Source organism: Melopsittacus undulatus, chromosome 2, assembly GCF_012275295.1.
Source record: "Melopsittacus undulatus isolate bMelUnd1 chromosome 2, bMelUnd1.mat.Z, whole genome shotgun sequence".
Taxonomy (NCBI): domain Eukaryota; kingdom Metazoa; phylum Chordata; class Aves; order Psittaciformes; family Psittaculidae; genus Melopsittacus; species Melopsittacus undulatus.
Window position 1 is genome coordinate 96,068,966 of NC_047528.1, and position 20,572 is coordinate 96,089,537.

Genomic DNA, 20,572 nt, shown 5'->3' on the forward strand with positions numbered 1-20,572 from the left:
CACCAGAGCAAGTTGCTCAAAGCCCCATCCAGCCTTTTTTTTTTTTTTTTACCAGCAACCAATCTGTTTTATTTTTTTTTTAGGTTTGTTTTTTTTTTACCAGCAGCAAAAGAGTGCATATATAACGTGTTTATGTTCCAAAAAGAAGCTGCTGTAGGAGCAGACTCTTCGTTCAAAGCTGTGGCACAGACGTGCTTGGCTCCGCAAGTGCTCCGTTAAAACCCACATCGAGCTGTCAGTCAAATTAAAAGCTACTGCATGAACTCGCAATGGGAAGGTGTGAGACCCCTGAGGACGCCTGCAGAGGAGGAGAAGGGCAAAGGACCCTGCTTCCCGAATGGGCCCGGCTGCTAGGAGGGAGCACTGCAGCCGGAGTCGGCGCTGCGACCAGCAGCCGCTAGGTGGCAGGCAGTTCACGCTTCCAGCAGCCTCCGGTGCCGGTCCCGGCGGCCGCCTCCGCCGCCGGGGAGGAGGAGCTGGGAGCCGCGCCGTGTGGTGCAGAGTGAACGGTATACGGTGTAAACCGTCTCTAACGTGACAAACCTGATCTGCCTCTCAGAAGCCTTTGGAAAGAAAGCTGCGAGGGATTTTTAGCTCACCTTGTGTTGACAACCGTGATAAACGTCACATGCGTTGAGTAAATTTAAATGCACGTTTGCAATGGTAAGTAAATCAATGTTCAGTTGCAATGAAACATTTAATTTACTTGATAGGAGGACAGTTCATTCATATATCTTTCATTAAATCTAAGAATCTGTCATTCAATATCTTACTTGGCTACATGTTTGGGTGTGATAATGAAGTCCAGTTTTATGTTACCACATACCTGAACAGGAATGAGTTAGACCTGTTTTGTTGGTGGTTGCCTGATACGAGCCCACTGCCTGCCTTTGCTGGAGCGGCTGTGGGGCCCCGGCTGTAGGTCCAGCCTGGTCTCCGTGTCCCTGTGGCCTCCGTGGCCATGAGCCCTGTGCTGTTAAAGAGGTGAATCTCAGCCCCACTGGGTGGGCAGAGGAGGCATCACTGAGCCAAATCCAGGATTGATGTCCACTGCCTCAGACAGGCAACCCCTGCCTTCAACAATGCGCTTGAGCAAGGGATAAGGGCCAAAGGAGCTGGGAGCTTACATTTTCCTGTTGGGAATGTGGTCTGGAGGGCTCAGTGACTCAGCGTGTGGCAGGGCCAGGTGGCTGCTGGCCATCCTATTGGCTTCTTGGGAACACCTGCCTGGCCCGTCACAGGAGCACTGAGCTAACATGGAAGTGTTTGGGAGTGGCAGTGTCATGGCGAGAGTCCTGGTTCATGCCCTGGTGACTTTCCTCCCTTTGGCCATCCTTCTGTACCACTTAGTGACCCTTGCGGTGGGGGCTGCCTGTCTCCATAGCAGCCAGGCATGTCCATACTGTGCTTGCATCAACAGAAACCCACCAGGCTGTGGCTTCAAAGAAATGGTTCAAGGAAAATGTTAAAAGTAGAATAATAATGCTAAATTTTGAGGTATAAGGATTTAAGATAGATTCAGAGATATGCATTTTTAATATCAATGAGGACTTCCTTGGTGAAATAACATGGCCTCCAGTTTAACACGGTCACTGAATTCCCCTGAACTAATTTGTGCTTCAAGTTCAAAATGAAGCATAATGAGCTATAAAAGTGCATAATTAGATGGCCCATTTCATCTTAGATAAACTGGTCATATCAGCCTCCTTATCCCTGCTTAGTGAATTAGATAATTAAGAATAATAGGTGATCGGCAGGCTTGGACTTTTGGGGGTTTAGTTTACTTACTCCATATGGTAATGCATAGTAAAAACTGAGCTATTCCATGCTTTTTTCAGTATTTTTGTTTTCTAAATACTAAAGGTATTGCTGCTGGAGAAAAGAGAAGGTTTTTAAAGAATATCTGAGTAAAACATGTAGCAGTAGCCTTCTGGGAGATCCAAAAGTTGAATGTGAACTTTGAAGGGGCTCCTATCTTAAGTGCTGGGACTGCTTGATGTAATGTGGATGCTTAGGAAAGCTGAGGGACAGCTTTTTCCCCTCTCAGTTTTAGAGTAGGTTATGGGTGTTTGTATTTATTTGGGGTGTGTACACTGCAAAATAATGCATGGTTGCATATCCTATGGTAATTACAGTTCTGTGGAAAGTTATGCCATTCTGCCAGTTTATGTACACTTTTCCCAGGCTTGCATTTCAGGAATAGCAGGCAGCAAAAAATATTTCCATTAGGATTTTTCCATGGGGGAATTATATTCTAAAGCCTTATGTACTCCATTACTTTACCTATATTTCCCGATCTAGTGAAAGGAGTCCCTGTCCATGCCAGTGGGTTTGAGCTAAAGGATCTTTAAAGGTCACTTCCAATCCAAACCACTCTATGATTCTATGATTTTTTTTTTTCCTTTTTTAAAATTATTTTTATTCTTAACTACTATTTTTGAAAATGTGCTTTTCCTGCTCTTTTAGAGTCAGTTGCCATTTCTGCTAAGTTCTTATTTCATATGAGCCTGCTATATTGCATATAGGCTAAAGAAGTAACCAGATGTTTGATAGCCATACTCTATGCTTGTCAGCAGTTCAGCATTACCCTTTCAATCCATTCCAAGAAGTGACAGAAATCCTGTGACATCATAGTCAGCTTCCAAACACAGTTCATGACCATCCTGGATGCCACTGCATTTGTTTTAACTGAAATTTTGAGTACCGAGACTACTCCTTTACTCAAAAACGTTCCTGCAGAACAGCAGTCATGCTTTTTGTTCTTGGGTCGTCTCATCCTCTGTCTGTCCCTAGCTAATGTGTAAGGTAGCTTTTGAACTATTCGTTATTGTCAGGATCAAGACGAGCTGATTAAAAAATATATATATCATTGTGTAGCAAATTTCTCCTGTGCCCTACCTCACCAAAAGTATTTTATGGAGACTTCAAATATTTCTGAATGCAAAGGTTGAAACAAAAAACTTCTCATAATTTGCTTTGATAAACTAAAAATATTTTGACTTTCCAATTTGAAACAATATTTGGTAAAATAACCTCAGAATGTGTTATTTTCACCTTCCCACCTTCATTGAAGGTCTGGTAAGGCTGCCCACCAGTCAGTCCCCACCTTTCTTCCTCAGCATCTATTCTTGTCTGCAGATGATTTTCTTTGGAGTTGTAGGGAAAGTGACTGAGTGATAGATGAAACCTACTCTCATGCTGGAGTAGTGATTTCTTCCATACAAAGACATTCAGGAATAATTTAATGTTGGACTAAACAACTAATCCATCAAACTCCTGTTCATCAATCTACATAAGGGCTGCCAGGACTATTGCCATGAAGGTGCTATCAGCTTTGACAGAAGGGAAACTTGCTGAAATACAGACTTTGTCAACAGAGCTGGCTCTCCTTGATACATACCCAGCAGCAGTAATATTCAGAGGATTAATGTATTCATTCTGCAGTGCTACAGAAATCTTCAGAAAGAAAAAGTTAGCATTAGGGAGGATGGCAGTGAAACACCTGGAAGTGTTAGTGGTCTGTTGGGAGGCACCTTTCCCCTGTCCACCTCTCTTCGCTGCTAAGAGCAACACTAGTATTAGTTAGCAGTTACAAGAAAATCATGTAATGAATTTAATAATAATAATAGTTTTATAAACATTTGATAATTATAGCATCCATCTCCAAGCTTATTACATAGGAGAAGTGGCTGCAGAAATAAACTGTGTAATAACTTACATGGGACTATATTGAGAGGCACATGTTAAAGACCTGGGAGTACAAAGATATTTACTTACTTACCACCCAGTCAAGAAAGTCTGGTTGTGTACTCTCAAATGCTTGGTCCAGTCTGTACTGGGATGACTCTGGTAATGTGTCTGCCTCTTCTTTTTCAGAAACAAGTCTACAGTTCAATAAGATGCCTTAAGTTTTCTTATAATAATTGCTTTCCTCTTCTTGGCACTCCAGCTGTTTACATCAGCAGAGCTGAGAGAAGTCCTTCTGAATGTTTTTATAACTTGGCAAGTGCAGAGAGGCAGCTTTGTTCCAAACTGGGAGGAGAAATAAATGCATTGCTTAACCAAAAAATCACTTCACTCAAGAAAGAAATTGATGGTTTGAAACTGTCAGGTCACATCTAGTCCCATGCAGTATTTCAGAGGGTTGCTTAAATGACTGACTTCTAAACAAATGGACATGTAAGACTCCCAGTATAAAATTCTGATGGATGAGAACAGATCATTTTAGACATAATGAGACAGATGCTAAAAGCAAAAATATTTTTGAAAGAGAATTTTATAGGGTTGTGGAGAAGAGAAAGTTAAAACTAATTAATTTGATTTGACTAATACTGAAAATGAACGTAAGTATATTTTGTTTGTCAGTAAATGGCTGATCGATTTCATCAAAAAGGAAAGCTTAGGGACAGAAAGAAAATGGGAAAAGTAGGATATATTTCCGGGGGTACATTCTCAAAGACAGATGTTTCTTATGGAAAATCCTGCAAAACTCACTTGTTCATTTCTGAAAACCTTCCTTTCTCATAGTTTCAGATGAAGGTTGACTTTGCTGTCTTGAAGCATACACACATACAGAATGATCCTTGTATTACAGGAAGGTTATTTTTATAAGCTGAACTGCTCTCTCATATTCGGCTGATCACAAGAGCTGCCATGCCAAGCCCCACGACCTCCCTTGCATAATGTTTAATATCTGCAACTGCTTTCTTCTGGCAGAGAAAAATACAGTGGGAACTGTGGATTTCAAGCTTGCTGAGACTAGCAAAAACCTTCCCACTGATCTGGGACTAAGGAGGAGGCTCTAAATTAGTTAAATGCATTAAAAATGAACCACATTAGCAAGTTAATATGGTAAATTTCATGCCATATCAGTGGAGATAAATAAAATCTGGTCTCTTTAATTTCATCAGCTTTCCTTCCTGAAGAGTATACCTTTTCCAGCTTCACTGCAGCAAGGCTGATCTGCTATATTCAGTGTATTGCACACACCAGTGGATCCATGTATTTGAGCATTAAGGCCACAATGTTCAAACTTGGCTGAATGCGATGAAACAGCAATACCATGCCATCCTCAGGATGAGACCTGTTGCCGCAGTGATCAGTAGAGCATTCAATACCACCTCTTACTACAGTAAATGCCAAATAAATATCACAGTCCAGTGCAACCACAACTGGTAAATATTGACCACTGAACACCTTCAGATGAAATGTCTGATCTGAGAGGCTGTCTTAATGATGGGATCTCTGTCAGTGGTGAGGGGAAACAGCCTGATGAATAGATCAGAAATGAGCAGAGTAGAGAGCAGAGCTCTGCTGAGCACTGAGTGTGGGTACGGAAGCAGCGTACATGTGCAGTGTGTGCCTGGGCTGCATGACCGGTGTGGGCACAGCTCAGAACAGAGGCAGGGATGCTGCAGACAGATTTCACACTTGCCTTCCATGCCTAATCAGTGGTTATGAGGTGGAGGTAGGAATGCCTCACTTTTCAGTGTCAAGCTAAGTAGGAAATAGCTTCAAGGCTCTGATGTTTGTAGGTGTTTGCCTTCACTTCTGGGATGCGTTAATGACAGTCATTAACAGCCTTATATGAGCAGTAGCAAAGTAGGCCTGCCTGCCTCAGCCATGTTAGCATTTGTGCACAGGCAGTCTGCAGACACAGCTTCATCTCATTTCTCTGTCCTGCCTTGTGAGACAGATTCGTATTTAAGCTGGCAGAGCTCTATTATCAGTATTTCTACTGCTATTAGTTTCTCTCTTTTAAAATGATTTTTTATGAAATTATTGTAATTTGAAAATCATCGGATTGGTACTATTAATAAGTACTAACATATGTTTGGATTTGGATACTGACTGCATTAAACAACATTTTATATTCTGTTGATTGTTTCTGAATATGCAGCTATCGTTAAAGCTATTTCTTTAAAAGTGAGTTTCTTTGTAGTCACCTCATACAAATATTTAATAGTAAATGATACCTTAAAATTAAACATGTGTCAGTTTGTGCACTAATTACTGGTATATAGCAAAGACTTTCATAACATTACTAATGCAAAAATCATACAGTTACAAAATGGAGTCTGTATAAAATGTGAAGACACTCCCCTACTGAAATAGTGCTCTACTGAAAGAATGCTCAGTGTGTCCTAGCATCATGGTACAGTGGGAAGGTACTGGATACTTCAGAGAGACTGGTATTTGTCCAGGATTTAACGCTTTTGAAATGCTTAATAAGAAAAAACTTAGCCCATTTACAGCTCATACTTTAGAGAAGGGATGAGCTAGAATCAAGTTAGATCCACTTGTTTTAAGCACATACCATTGTACTCATGTATTTATACCTCTCCTATTGTGTATGTATTGGTGGAGTTGCTTCATTTTCCACCTGCTTCACTTTATTTATGTTGAATGTCATCTACCCTGATGATTTTTTTTTAATAATCTCTTGATCTTAATATCAGTACAGTTCTCCTGGGTGACTGATGATATTAAACCAGATGATCAGGGCACTAGAGGGTAGTCCTGGCAATCAGTGCCATGTAATAAGGTAGCTATGAGCAGAGTACTGCTCCACATGTTCTGCAGAGATTCCTTCCAACACAGATTATTCTATGCTTGAATGATTCTGTGTTGATTTGCCCCATGGGCAAGTTTTATTTTGAGCTCTGAGTTTAGATTTTTGTTTGGATTTAGGCATTGCAATGATTAGACACTGTATTTCTTGCTCAGTATTGCTGATTTTCTGCATTTGAAGAGAATATAAATTAATTCCACAGATAGATAAAATTGACATCTTAAATGTAGATTCTATTAATAAGAAAAAATTTCATTCTTGACATAAACTGTAGCAAACTACAGCTGAAAAGTTCCTACTTTGGCTCTCAAGTCAGAGACTTCTTTGTACTCTGTTGTGTTATGGAAAATAAAATTTTTTTCAGCATACAGAGTAATTTTTACAAGTCGGATAGGTTATACAGGCACAATGACTGTCCTTGTTTCTTAACAAAAGGTATCTGATGCTGATACCCATTGAGACTAGAAGTATCTGAAAATTTGCCCTGGCAAACACTGGGAATTTTGTGCCAAGTTTTTCCTTCCCTCCTGCTTGGAAAGGTGAAACTACCTCCAGCAATCACTGAGGAATTTTTGTGCAGTCTGCTGCTATATTGCCTGAGAAGGGAGACAGCATGGAGCTAGTCTTTCTAGCTAGGAAAAACAGCTATGAGAAAGATATCCCAACTATTATTCATTTACTGGATCTCTGGTGGGTTGTTTCAGGGTCCTTTTCTTTCTCTACACCTTCTCTCCCAGGACTATTGAAGGATGGGTGCATGAGGCTGATGACCCACCAACCAGAGCGCACTGCCTGGGCAGGTAGATGATCCTTCTGACATGGGACTGTTGGTGCGTGTTCAGAGGAGGACCACAAAGATCGCTGTGGAGCGATAGCACCTCTGCTATGAAGACAGGCTGAGAGAGTTGGGCTTGTTCAGCCTGGAGAAGAAAAGGCTCTGAGGAAACCTTATCGCAGCCTTTCAGAACCTAAAGGGGGTCTAAAAGAAATCTGGACAAGGACTTTTTGCAAGGGCAAGTAGTGACAGGACAAGGGAGAATGGCTTTAAACTGAAAGAGGTGAAATTTTATTAGATATTAGGAATAAATTCTTTACTATGAGACTGGTGATGCCCTGGAACAGGTTGCCCCTTCCCTGGCGGTCTTCAAGGCAGGGTTGGATGGTTTTCAATAACTTGGTCTAGTGGAAGGTGTCCCTGCCCATGGCAGGGGGTTGGAACTGGATGAGCTTTAAGGTCACTTCCAACCCAAACCATTCTATGATTCAATTTCTTCTGTGGTCTCTTACATCTATGTTGAAATTCACAGTCTCTACATCCGTGCTTGCTCAGTTCTGCTGGCTACCTGAAGGGTAAGGAAATGTTTTATTAAATCTACACTGAAGAACAACCTTTCTTGCCCTTCTTTATCTGAGTTTGGCAACTTCATATTTGAAGTGAAGTCAAGCATCGTCATCTGCAGAAGTTTTGAATATTTGGTAATGGGAAGGGAGGTATTTGTTGCATGTTGCTCCTTGAGTTTCGTTGAAACCAGCCCTCCAGTCACAAGAGGACCCATGGTCCTTGAACTGCCTCTCCCATTACTGTCCGACCCATGCTGGTCTGCACCTTCCTCCCTCCGTACCTGCAGCTTCCAGGCCCAATGAGTTCAGCTGGTCCAGCCTCAGCTACAGGTCCTCCCTTTGGAGCTATGACAATTGGCCAGGTGGCACAGGCATCTTCTTCAACACAAAACACAACAAAATCATCATGAAGTGAAAGTCCAAGGTTAATAATTTCTTTTCCCTGAGCTGAGCTCCATAGCAACAGCTGAGGCAGGTTTGTTTTGTCCCACCTCTGCCTCCAAGCTTGCCAATGTTTCCCCTTGCAAAACCTCTGCAAGCCTTCTGGATTATAACTCCTCTTTTGTGCAGAGCCAGTTTTTAACAGATCATTTAGATCTTTGTTCTCTTAAGTATATCAGGAGTCATAGGCAAGATGGAGGGCTTCTCTGTGGTTAACAACATGGAGGGGAACACTCCTTGCGGAGTCCATGGCTTTCCCTTCCCTTGGGGTGCACTTAGGTAATCCTGTACAGCAGCCTTTTGTTTTGACAAAGGGTTCTGCAACACTTAGGAGTGCAATCAGACCAAACACATTATTCCTAAAAGCAGCAGAGATTTATAACACACTTTTTTGGTTCAGCCCAGTGCATATGGGAAATTTCACTACTTAGTTTTGTAAGCATATCTGCTATTTGATTGACAGTACTGTGATTAACTCCACCAATTTTACTGAGTTTTAATGGCTGCACATTTTGCTTTGTTATCATAATCTCCTGGATCATGTGGATATGATAATCTCATTTACAAAAATAAAAATTTCCAAACCTCCTGAGTCGGGAAGGAAACTGGAAAGTAAGAATACATTTCAATGTGTGAAGGGAAACAGAAAAAACAGAAAGGTACTAATATACTTAAAGTAATCACATTTTCCTTTTAAAGGCGATAAGGGCATGTGGCCATAGGAATGTACAAATTCATAGCTTGGAATTAGCAAGACTGAAAAAAAGGTGTTTCTTAGAGCTGGATGTTTGGCTTCATTTGTCTGTTCAGAAGACAAAAAGAAAGCAAGATATTTGCCAACACAAAGCTCTAGTATGAGAGGGATTTTGCCATGGGTTTTTTTTACAGTGTATGTCAGCTTTTTGCAGGCAGCCCAAGATGAATTAAACATAGGATTTTTTTTTCTTTTTATTTAGTGAGAGATGTATCTGAGGAAAGTGAAAAAAGAAATACCTCAGGAGGCTATAGAAAGAGGGCATTGCAATGTCTATTGATTGATAACCAGTCCAGAAAGTAATTGCATTGAATGCTCGTAAACCTCCTCAAAATATCACTAGAACAGAGAGAAGAGACAATAATGATGAATATCTGGTTGTCCAGTCTACAATTTCAGTGTGGCTTCTTCATTATTTTCTCAATAGGTCTTACCTGTATTGGCTTAGGTTAAAGTATTGAAAATGTTTCAGATATGCAACATATGACTTCTGCTAAAGGAAAATTGACTCTGTTATTTGAAGGTTCCTTCCTATGGCTTTTTTACCACTCATTAAAGAAGAATACAGGCAGATTAACATGAAGAAAAATACTTAGGACTACAGCTCCAGAATACATAATTGAATCTAAATGCTTAAATGAACAGAATTAGATGTCATGAACTCCCTTTTATCTGAATTTCTTTATAACAAATAGCCCCTCAAACTGTATTCAAACCCTATCCTTTTTTATAAACATTTTGTTATGGATTTTTTAAAAATTATTGTGTTAGCCCTGCAATGTAATGAAGTGCAGAAATATGTGCAGATTATCAAAGACCTTTCATAACTGGGCATAAATAGAGCTTTTGGAGAAAGTGAATGGAGTCACAGCCATGTCAGAATTCACTGGTCTATCTCTTAATTTTATCTTAAAAATCAATTTTATAGACAATAAGAAAATCCTTGCAGCATACATTTGTAAGTAGTACGTGCACTGTACTAGAGGCAAAAGCTAGCCTCTAGTCTTGCAGTAGGACAGTGTCAGAAGTATTGTTTGATTTTTCGTAAATGTCTCTGTATATCATCCCTTGATGTCTATTCTAATATAGTCATTTATGGCATTGCACACTTTTTCCAGGAAATACTCTTCCTGCAGGGAACTCTCTCTGGCATTATAAAGCAATGATGGATTAACCATCTTCCATAGTGTTTCTGCAAGTAGCAGTCAATGTAGTTTCAAATATGGAGAACTGATATTATTCAACCTTCCCCTTGTCAATTCGGGGATTTTTTTTGTTGCTTTTTTATGAAGACTTGCATAATCAGGGTGAAAAGGAAAAGAATAGAGTATCTGTGTGGATGCAAAGCAGCAACAGGAAGTATTAGGTTTTCACTGGAGTCCACCTATGAAATGGTGCACAACAAAGGGGTACTCATGTTTTAGTTCGTGATCAAGGTTTTTATATGCCATGGCATTGGCAATTTCTCTAAATAGATATGTATATACATCCTGTATTTCAGATAACAGTCACTTTTTGAAATTTGGAGGGAAGGAGATGACTGTTTCTCTGCCATTTCTTCTTGGTTATTTGGGGGTTTTTTGCCACACTTTTTTTTTTGTTTTGCTATGGAAGTGAAGAGAAAGTGAGGTAGAAGGAAAACAATAAAAATTGACTTATGCATAGCTGGTAGAAAAAGCTTGGTAATTCATTCTGTGGGAGTATTTGCCTCCGAAAAATGTTCAGGAAGATTAGATTTAAAGGGGTTTATTTAGAAAACAATAAAAGTTTGGCGATCTTAGTTCTGGCTACTGTGGTGTGGAGTATTGATATTATGAACTTGCTCCAGATGCTGACTTTTCATTCCCAGGTTTTTCTCAGCCCTTTCTGGAGGGGGCTGACAAACATTTCTTAACAATACACTGCAATCAAATACACAAATCTGTTCAGAAGAGGAGGAAGGACACAACTTATGTGACATTTTTAGAGTTCCATTGCCCTCCTCCCTTTGCGATTCACTGCCACTAAACAAAGAAAGATTCAGTGGGTGATTTTGAGTTTCAAGCCACTGATGTCCACATCTTTTTACCCATTCCCTTCACAGGTCTAGTGTGGAGACATACCAGAAATCATAAAAAGACCTGAATGAACCTATGGACCCATTTATCAGCCCCCAGAGCTGTGTGGCAACTCTTGATATGCTCCAGATCTTCATCTGCCGCATTACTGGTGTCCATGTTGGTGAGAACCCTGTAATAGCAATGTGCAAGTCTCAACAACATCCCAGATCAGCAGCAAACCTGCCAAAGCAGCAAGCCAGGTCAGTAAATGAGTGCCTACTACTAACTCACATGACTGAAAATGTAAAGTTCCCAGAGCTTTTATAAAAATATGGAAAGAGAAAGGCAGCATGTCTAGACACTTACTTATTAGGAGTCCAGAAGGGAAAGAAAGTTTCCTTATACCACAAGGACTTAATTTCTAATTTTTGCTCTCATTATTTTTAAGATAGCCCCAAAACTGGGACAGTTACACAAAGCAAAACTACACAAGGCCACCACAACAAAGATAGAAAGAGTAAGGCAGTCACAGAAAATTACTTTTTTATCAGATTATTCTTTTTTCCTCAGCTGGGTCTGCTGATAAATTTTACTTGAACCTGAAATGCTCTTTAAACAACTTAAGAAAGTTAGTAGGCCTTGGACACAGCTAGGTCGAGAAATCTCTAATGAGAGGTTAATATGTCATTGCTAGCTCATAGATGAGACTTGATCTCAGACAGAAGTATTCCTCCATTCATGCAGAATATTTCATACTGGTCCAATAGCACTTCAGTGAAAATCAGTTCTTCCTCTTCTTAGGTGTTTTTCCATCCTAAAAGCAAGGCCATGTTTTCTTTTCAAGTTCTGCCATTTTGCACTTCTAAGTGGCATAGTTTCAAGAAAAAACCATCATGTTTCACTTTACAGCCTGTCTAAGCAGACTCACCAGTGCTTGAGGAAAAAGAGGGATTGATTTCAAGTTTACAGGTAGCAAGTACTTAAAAACAGAACTAAAGGCTGATTTGAAGCTTTCAATCCAGTTAACTAGGAAGAGATACCTTAAGCGAATGCCAATTGGCTTTCAGGAGTTGCTGATAAAATCTGTAAATCACTGATTACAAATATATGGGGAGGTTATTCTTTATATCTGCAATTCATGCTCAGAAATTTTCATTCTGTCTCTGCCAGAGGAAATGTCTTTCTCCCATCTAAAATATTATTAAGAGATGACACCAAGCTGTGTGGTTCAGTTGATACTCTGGAGGAAAGGAATGCCATCCAGAGGGACCTTGACACGCTTGTAAGGTGGGCTGATGCCAACCTCATGAAGTTTAACCATGACAAGTGCAAGGTCCTACACATGGGTCAGAGCAATCCCAGGCACAGCTACAGGTTGGGCAGAGAAGAGATCCAGAGCAGCCCTGCAGAGAAGGACTTGGGGGTGTTGGTTGATGAGAAACTGAACATGAGCCGGCTTCAGTGTGCGCTCGCAGCCCAGAAAGCCAACCGTATCCTGGGCTGCATCAAAAGGAGCGTGACCAGCAGGTCAAAGGAGGTGATCCTGCCCCTCTACTCTGCTCTCGTGAGACCTCACTTAGAGTATTGTGTGCAGTTCTGGTGTCCTCAGCATCAAAAGGACATGGAACTGTTGGAACAAGTCCAGAGGAGGGCCACGAGGATGATCAGGGGACTGGAGCACCTTGTGTATTAAGACAGGCTAAGGAAGTTGGGTCTGTTCAGCCTGGAGAAGAGAAGGCTGCGTGGAGACCTCATAGCAGCCTTGCAGTATCTGAAGGGGGCCTACAAGGATGCTGGAGAAGTTGTCTTCATTAGAGACTGTAATGATAGGACAAAGGGTAATGGGTTCAAACTTTAAATTGATCGTAAGGAAGAAGCTCTTTACTGTGAGGGTGATGAGGCACTGGAATGGGTTGCCCAGGGAAGTTGTGACTGCTCCATCCCTGGTGGAGTTCAAGGCCAGGTTGGACAGAGCCTTGGGTGACATGGTTTAGTGTGAGGTGTCCCTGCCCATGGCAGAGGGGTTGGAACTAGATGATCTTAAGGTCCTTTCCAACCTTAACTATTCTATGATTCTATGATTCTGTGTTATAGAGCATAATTTCTCTTCTGTTCCTCCCAGTCCAAAAAACAGAGGGAAAAAAATAAAAAGACAAAGATACAATAATCACATCAAATGCCATAGAAAGTGAAAGAAAAAAAGATGTTCTGAAGAGGGAATGGTGACCCTAATGTGAAACCACATGCAGCTGAGGCAATTTACAAACATAGAACAAGCAAACAGAAGGATCAGTTGAGTGCCATTTAAAGTAAACCAACCTGGTTTCTCATTGCTCAATATGGTGCCTTTTGCTTTGGATTTTGTTTATCCAGCCTTATTTAAATAGCTCTTGTGTTCTGTTTGAATTGTCTAGGATTCTTGTTTTACGTTTTCTTTCATCAAGAACTTTTAATTTAGGTCATTTAGCATAGCTTGTACAGAAAAAAAATAAAGATGCTAGGAAATAAAATGCTTTATTGCTGTAGGCTAGTGCTTGCTGTGTGATATTTTCTGAAATTAGTACCATAATTATTATTTGTGGCATCATGCCATGTTCAACAAATGAATGTGCTTTAAAGCTTCATTGTCTGCACGACAGTGGCATTAAGTAAGTATCAGGCACTGTGTTCTTTTATGACTTAACGTGAATACAGCAGAAGGGTAATGAGTATAAGCAGGGAAGAAAAGACACAGATCTCAGGCTGCAGCATTACAGTGTTTCTTCTTTTTTCCTTTTTATGTCTGTATCACTGTGGCGGAATTTGCAGCTCCAGCAGACACTCACATAGCTATTTAGCCTATGAAAGGCCAAACTGTAGGTTAGACACAATTTTGCCTATGGCCTTTATGAGAAATAAAATCTAGTTGCTTATGTCAAGTCTGTGAAAATCTCTAACTCTGAAGAAATAGCTTGGCTTAGCAAAAAAGACTAATAAATAGGCATTATTATTTTATTCCCTGAACCAAAAATGGTCCAAAGGGAAAGCAGTGCTAAGCAACCTCCTGCTGTTCCTGCAGTATCTTCCTCAGAAGTCATTCCTTTCACTTTTCTTTCTTTCCCCTGCTGTCCTTCCTTACCCCTGTGCTATTACCTTTTTCTATTGTTCTCTCTTTGTCTTACAGCAGCCACCCATGGGCTCTAATTGGTGGTAGGACCTACTGTGCTGGGCACAATATGAATACAGGTGGAGAGAACTAACAAGTTAGTCCTTGAACTGAAAAACTTCCAGTGTGCAGAACAATCTGTTCTCTATTTCTCTTCCTGACTTCATTCACTTCTTTAAGAATAAAAGTGGTAGGCTGTTAAAGGTATGTGAGATGAGTTCAGCCCCCTATCAGCTGTAAGAGGTTTTTGAAATTTCTAATACGCTGCTAGAACTCTCCTATGAACACAAGAGTAAAAATAGACTTTTAAAGCAGCCTTCATTTTAGAGGAAATCATCATAATCTGCACCATCTTCTGCATCTTCTTTCATACACTTTGCTTTTTCTAAGGCAGTCATCCCCATTTTTATTTCTATCTGATATGGCTGTAAAGTTTCAAGGTATGTTTAGCACGACTGTGTAGGGAGCTGTGTGAGGTGCTTTGCTTATGTAGCATGAAACAGATACTTGCTAGTAATAAAGTTCATGGCATTATCTATGGTCAAAAAGAGCTAGCTTGAGAATTTTCACAGCAACCATATAAAAAAAAACAGTTAAAAAAAGGTTTTGTCACAGCATGTTTTAAAAATTTGTAGTCAGGCAGTAGTAAATGTGTGTGGAAGGCAGGCATGGCCAAAAGTGTGACTTCTTCACTCTCCAACTCCACAGTCTAAAAGTCAGTCAGAGGGGAAAAACACTCCTCTCACAGGGAAGATCACACAGGAAAAGAGTCCTTGTCTGTATCTCCCTGCACTCAGCCTGTGGTTATTTCAGATACATAAAGCACCACAAGGGCCTCACCGAGCCAGCAGTTAGGAAAGCAAATAGAATCATAAAATCATAGAATAGTTAGGGTTGGAAAGGACCATAAGATCATCTAGTTCCAACCCCTCTGCCAAGGGCAGGGACACCTCACACTAAACCATGTCATCCAAGGCTCTGTCCAACCTGGCCTTGAACTCCACCAGGGATGGAGCAGTCACAACTTCCCTGGGCAACCCATTCCAGTGCCTCATCACCCTCACAGTAAAGAGCTTCTTCCTTACGATCAATTTAAAGTTCCCCTGTTTAAGTTTTAACCCATTACTCCTTGTCCTATCATTACAATCTCTAATGAAGAGTCCCTCCCCAGCATCCTTGTAGGCCCCCTTCAGATACTGCAAGGCTGCTATGAGGTCTCCACGCAGCCTTCTCTTCTCCAGGCTGAACAGCCCCAACTTCCTTAGCCTGTCTTAATACACGAGGTGCTCCAGTCCCCTGATCATCCTCATGGCCCTCCTCTGGACTTGTTCCAACAGGTCCTTGTCCTTTTTATGTTGAGGACACCAGAACTGCACACTATACTCCAAGTGAGGTCTCACGAGAGCAGAGTAGACGGGCAGGATCACCTCCTTCGACCTGCTGGTCATGCTTCTTTTCATGCGGCCCAGGATACGGTTGGCTTTCTGGGCTGTGAGCACACACTGAAGCCGGCTCATGTTCATTTTCTCATTGACCAACACCCCCAAGTCCTTCTCTGCAGGGCTGCTCTGAATCTCTTCTCTGCCCAATCTGTAGTTGTGCCTGGGATCGTTTCAACCCAGGTGTAGGACGTTACACTTGGCATGGTTAAACTTCATGAGGTTGGCATCAGCCCACCTCACAAGTGTGTCAAGGTCCCTCTGGATGGCATTCCTTCCCTCCAGCATATCAACCGAACCACACAGCTTGGTGTCATCGGCAAACTTGCTGAGGGCACACTCAATCCCACTGTCCATGTCACTGACAAAGATGTTGAACAAGATCGGTCTCAACACCGATCCCTGAGGGATGCCACTCTTTTACTGGTCTCCAGCTGGACATTGAACCATTGACCACAACTCCTTGCATGTGGCCATCCAGACAGTTCTTTATCCACTGAGTGGTCCATCTCTCAAACTGATGTCTCTCCAATTTAAAGACAAGTATGTCCTGCGGGACAGTGTCAAATGCTTTGCACAAGTCCAGATAGATGACATCAACTGCTCTACCCCTGACCATCACTTCCGTAGCCCCATCATAGAAGGCCACCAAATTGGTCAGGCAGGATTTCCCCTTAGTGAAGCCATGCTGGCTGTCACCAACCACCTTGTTGTTTTTCATGTGCCCTAGCATGCCTTCCAGGAGAAACTGCTCCAAGATTTTGCCAGGCACAGAGGTGAGACTGACTGCTCTGTAATTCCCTGGGTCATCCATTTTCCCCTTCTTGAAAATGGGGGTTATATTTCCCTTTTTCCAGTCAACAGGAACTTCACCTGACTGCCATGATTTTTCAAATATGATGGACATTGGCTTAGCAACTTCATTCACCAGCTCCTTCAGGACCCGTGGATAATGTCAAATGGTTAAAAGTAATTCTAGCTGTGCCTGATACCCCAGCTGAGAACAATGTTCCCATTGTGGCTGGTTTTAGACCACTATGTGGCAAATAACCAGGACTCAGACATGTACCCACAATGACATTTTCTGGCATTTGTAATCTGTTGACATGGTGGCCATGGATAATTTCCTATAGATACTCTCTGGTCAGGTGTTTTACACAGCACAGGTATTCTGGGATCACTTTCCTCTGGCTGGGCTCATGCAGCTGAGATAAGTGCCAAAGCTCCCAGCTGAGCTTGCCTTCACGCAGCCTCACCTTTGGCCATGAATGGCCAGGACTCCTCTCAGGCAGCGATCACAGCAAAAGTACATGAAAGTGTGCTTAACTAATGCTACATTTTGGTTTCCTTTTCTTAACCAACCCCTTCTACCTGAATGACCTTCTTGCCACAGAAGATCAGGCAGACACCCTTGTGTTCAGGCACTGGCTCACCCACACAAAAGCCTCCCTTGGCCAGGGCTGTTAGCATCTGTAGAGTTACTTGCACTTCCTCCTCAGCTGTGTATGCCTCAGGGATGTTGACTGTTTCAGATTTGCTTTCTTCCCAGATAATCAAACTTTAAAGTAACTTGCACAAAATGTCACACAGAACCAAAGAAATTTGACCATTATAAATCTGAGACAGAGGAAGTGAACAAAATTAAGGGGTAGGGATATGAGAGAAGATACCATGGCAACAATGGGAATGTGTTAATCAGCAAGAATAGGTATGGGCAGAAAGTGACACTCCCTCCATCTGAGCCCAAAGGAAGATCTACTTGGAGCCATGCTTTCGGAATGCTACAGGACCAGCTCATGTCTGCATCACTCTAAGGTTAGAGACATTCTGTTCCAAGCTATCCCAAGCTATTACGTAGGATTTTTAAAGATACTTTCATATTTTACCTCTTGTGTTTCCTAGATAGCTATTAAAGTTCCTATAACAGAGTTAATGAGAAAAGAAGTCATCAACTTTAATGCTTGGGTACAAAATGTTGACTTTACTTTTGTCTCTCCCAGTGCTGCGCAGTGGAATGACTGGCTCAGTTTAGTTTGTAGAAAGCACTACTTTCCAGTGATAGGGAGAGATTAGTTAGTGGCAATAGACTGGGACCTTCTGGGATGAATGATAAGGTTAAAATAAAACATTGTGAGAGATGCACAGCACAATTCTTAAACAGTAGATACGGTTGCTAATGATTTTATCAGATTTATCATTGATGTCATGGAGGGAAGCGATGTAAAGGCAAGAGAAGATATATTTGTAAGCTAAATCTTATTTTGGAAAAAGGTATCAGTACTCAACACTCTTGTGTTACAAGGTCTGCAGTAAAGATTGTGCCAGACTAGAAGTCATTACACATAGCTGACAATGACAGACAATTAAAAAGAGAAAAAATTTAGTCAACTTTACAATTTTTCTCAGTCAGAAACACCTTAGGATACATTCAGTTCTTTAATTTGGGGGCAAAGGGTGTGAGAATAGGTTTGAAAGCAAAAGTCATCCTAGCACTGACTGCCTGACTGGTACTCAGTTTCATTTCAGGAAACATAGTGAGCCTGTGGGAGAAGAGATAAAGTCAGGTATGACTAATTTGAATGTCTAGAGATAATGACACGTCCCTAGTTAGAGGGGTGCACATTATCCCATCCTGCCTACATGATGTTTCTACGTCCATCATTGCAATTTATTGTTATTATGCTTTTTTATGTCTAGAAATGTATATGGCACCTTACACTATTAAACCTCTAAGTTGCTATTTCTTGCCAATTCAGCTGTGAAACAAAGCAATAATATCAGTGATATAAAAATTATATTTTCTACAGTCTATTTATATGGAAGAACAAAAATCATCATATAAAGTATTACACTCTGTTCCTTCAAAAGGCAATGAGGATTCCTAGCAAGAGGTAGGAACTTGCATTAATCAAACAGGAGAAAGAGATTATTATGAAGATTTACTATTTTAGCAGTCTAATTTAGCTATTTTTGAAGTAAGAGAAAGGAAACAAGATATTGAAAATGGAAGTTAGAACTGAGTCATAACTCTTGAATTGGTTAATATAGCTTTTAGATGTTTTTAATGAGTTTGCACCTTTGGAGATAGGCCTCTGTCTTTCTTCCTTCCCTCACATCCCCCACATCCATAGGCATCGGCATTTCTAGCAGCTGAGGCCCTTCCTTGCATAACAGCAGTGCACCCATCTGAGTGTGGTGCAGGCCTGGAGCCTTGCCCAGCAAAAGTATGTAAGGAAAAGAAGGGATAAGAGGCATTTACTCACCACCTTCAGCTGGAAAGTTCAAATTCAAATGAGGGATGCAAAACTCTTGTGTAGATTAACAGCAAAAAGCCACTGATTGATCACTTACGTTAGTTTGCCCATCTGTGGGATACCAAACATTTTAGCATTTATTCATTGACAAGTGAATTTTAAAAATGAAATGTCTTTACCTGCATTCAGATATTTGCAGCCTTGAATATTCTAGCAACTGCATTTACAAGTGGGAACAGTCACTGCAGCATTACAATTATATGCAGTTATAGAAGATATCCACAAAATGATGTTTGAATTCATAAAATCAGTAAAAACTCGAAAAATTACACTTATCAAACACATAAAGAGCAAAGAGCCCCTGAGGATACGCATCCAGTCTGGACCAAGCTTTGCATGCCTTGATCTGCATTCAAGTCTCTGGCCACAAATATTCACCCAAGTGGTTTCAACAGTGAGAACCAGCACAACTGATTGAATTTTGATTGTAAGGGAGTCACAAGAGACTGCTTATAAACTGTCTGAGGGAAAGCTGAATAATGAACAGATTCAAGCAAATAGCATGCTGCTCTTCAGAAAATGAACCACTGCCTCCAAGCTAAGATACCCTTGTGGCCAGTGTTGCTTTCATTGGCTCTGCAGAGAAAAAAAAAGAAGGAGCTAGCCACAGACGTTAATTAGTTAAATCCCTCCGTGTTATTTTTACAGTACATTACAAATACCTTTTATTATTTCACAGGCATTGGTATGTTTCTGAAACAATAAGACTCTTTCTTTTATCGTGTTCTTGAAAACTTCCCTATTGTCCCCCCTGATGTAACTCCAGCGAAATCATCATTGATTGCAGAGTAAGTCTCTGTAAGATCCTACACATTTGGTTTTTATTACTTAGGGTTTAATCTGTGGTCTTAGAAATAAATATGTTCATTTGCCCTTCAGGTTATTAGCATCACAGATTGAAAGTTGAAAGTCAGTTTGAAGATACCATAAGTAGATGCATTTAACAGTGTGATTACCAAGCTGTTACATGTGACATACCAGAACCTGAAACTTTATAACATATGCGTGATTCATAGCTTTGTCTACACTTGAAGACAGATATGTGCTATTTCATACCGATATGACACCCAACGATACTGCAGGCTTCTGGTGTCATAACTGTGAAAAGTGTATTATCTGGTTGTTCAGACGCAAAAAATGAAACAAATTAATGCAGCATTTGATCATTTGCCATTTTAGTGCTTCCTTCAGCAATGAAGAAGTGTCAGGGTGTTGGGTATTTTGTTTTTTTCTTTTTTGTTAGGCATAGCCATGCATGCAAACTGATTAAGAAAACAGGTTATGATGGAAATGTGTAACAAGTATATGACCCACTCTGAACTATCAATATGGAAGTGTTTCTGGCAGCCTGAAGTGAGCACACCTGAGCCATGTTTTCCAGTTGTACTCAAGAGTCCTGTGCATTAAGGATGCACTCCCAGTCTGAAGGAAGAGAAAAAATGCCAGATGATAAATATAGCTGGCCCTGTCTCTCTTGCCAGCTTCACTCCAGGCCATGAGTCTCGCCTGACTGGCAAGGGGGATACGG

At 41.0% G+C, this 20,572-nt stretch overlaps 1 long non-coding RNA gene across 1 annotated transcript in view; it reads left to right on the top strand.

The window, feature by feature from the left end:
• Positions 1 to 512: 512 nt before the first annotated feature.
• Positions 513 to 20,572, top strand: part of LOC115946934 (uncharacterized) — a 50,039-nt gene continuing 29,979 nt past the window's right edge. The window contains exons 1-2 of the long non-coding RNA XR_004080938.1: positions 513 to 663; positions 11,191 to 11,406. This is a non-coding gene — a long non-coding RNA (uncharacterized lncRNA). The remainder of the gene's footprint in view (positions 664 to 11,190; positions 11,407 to 20,572) is intronic.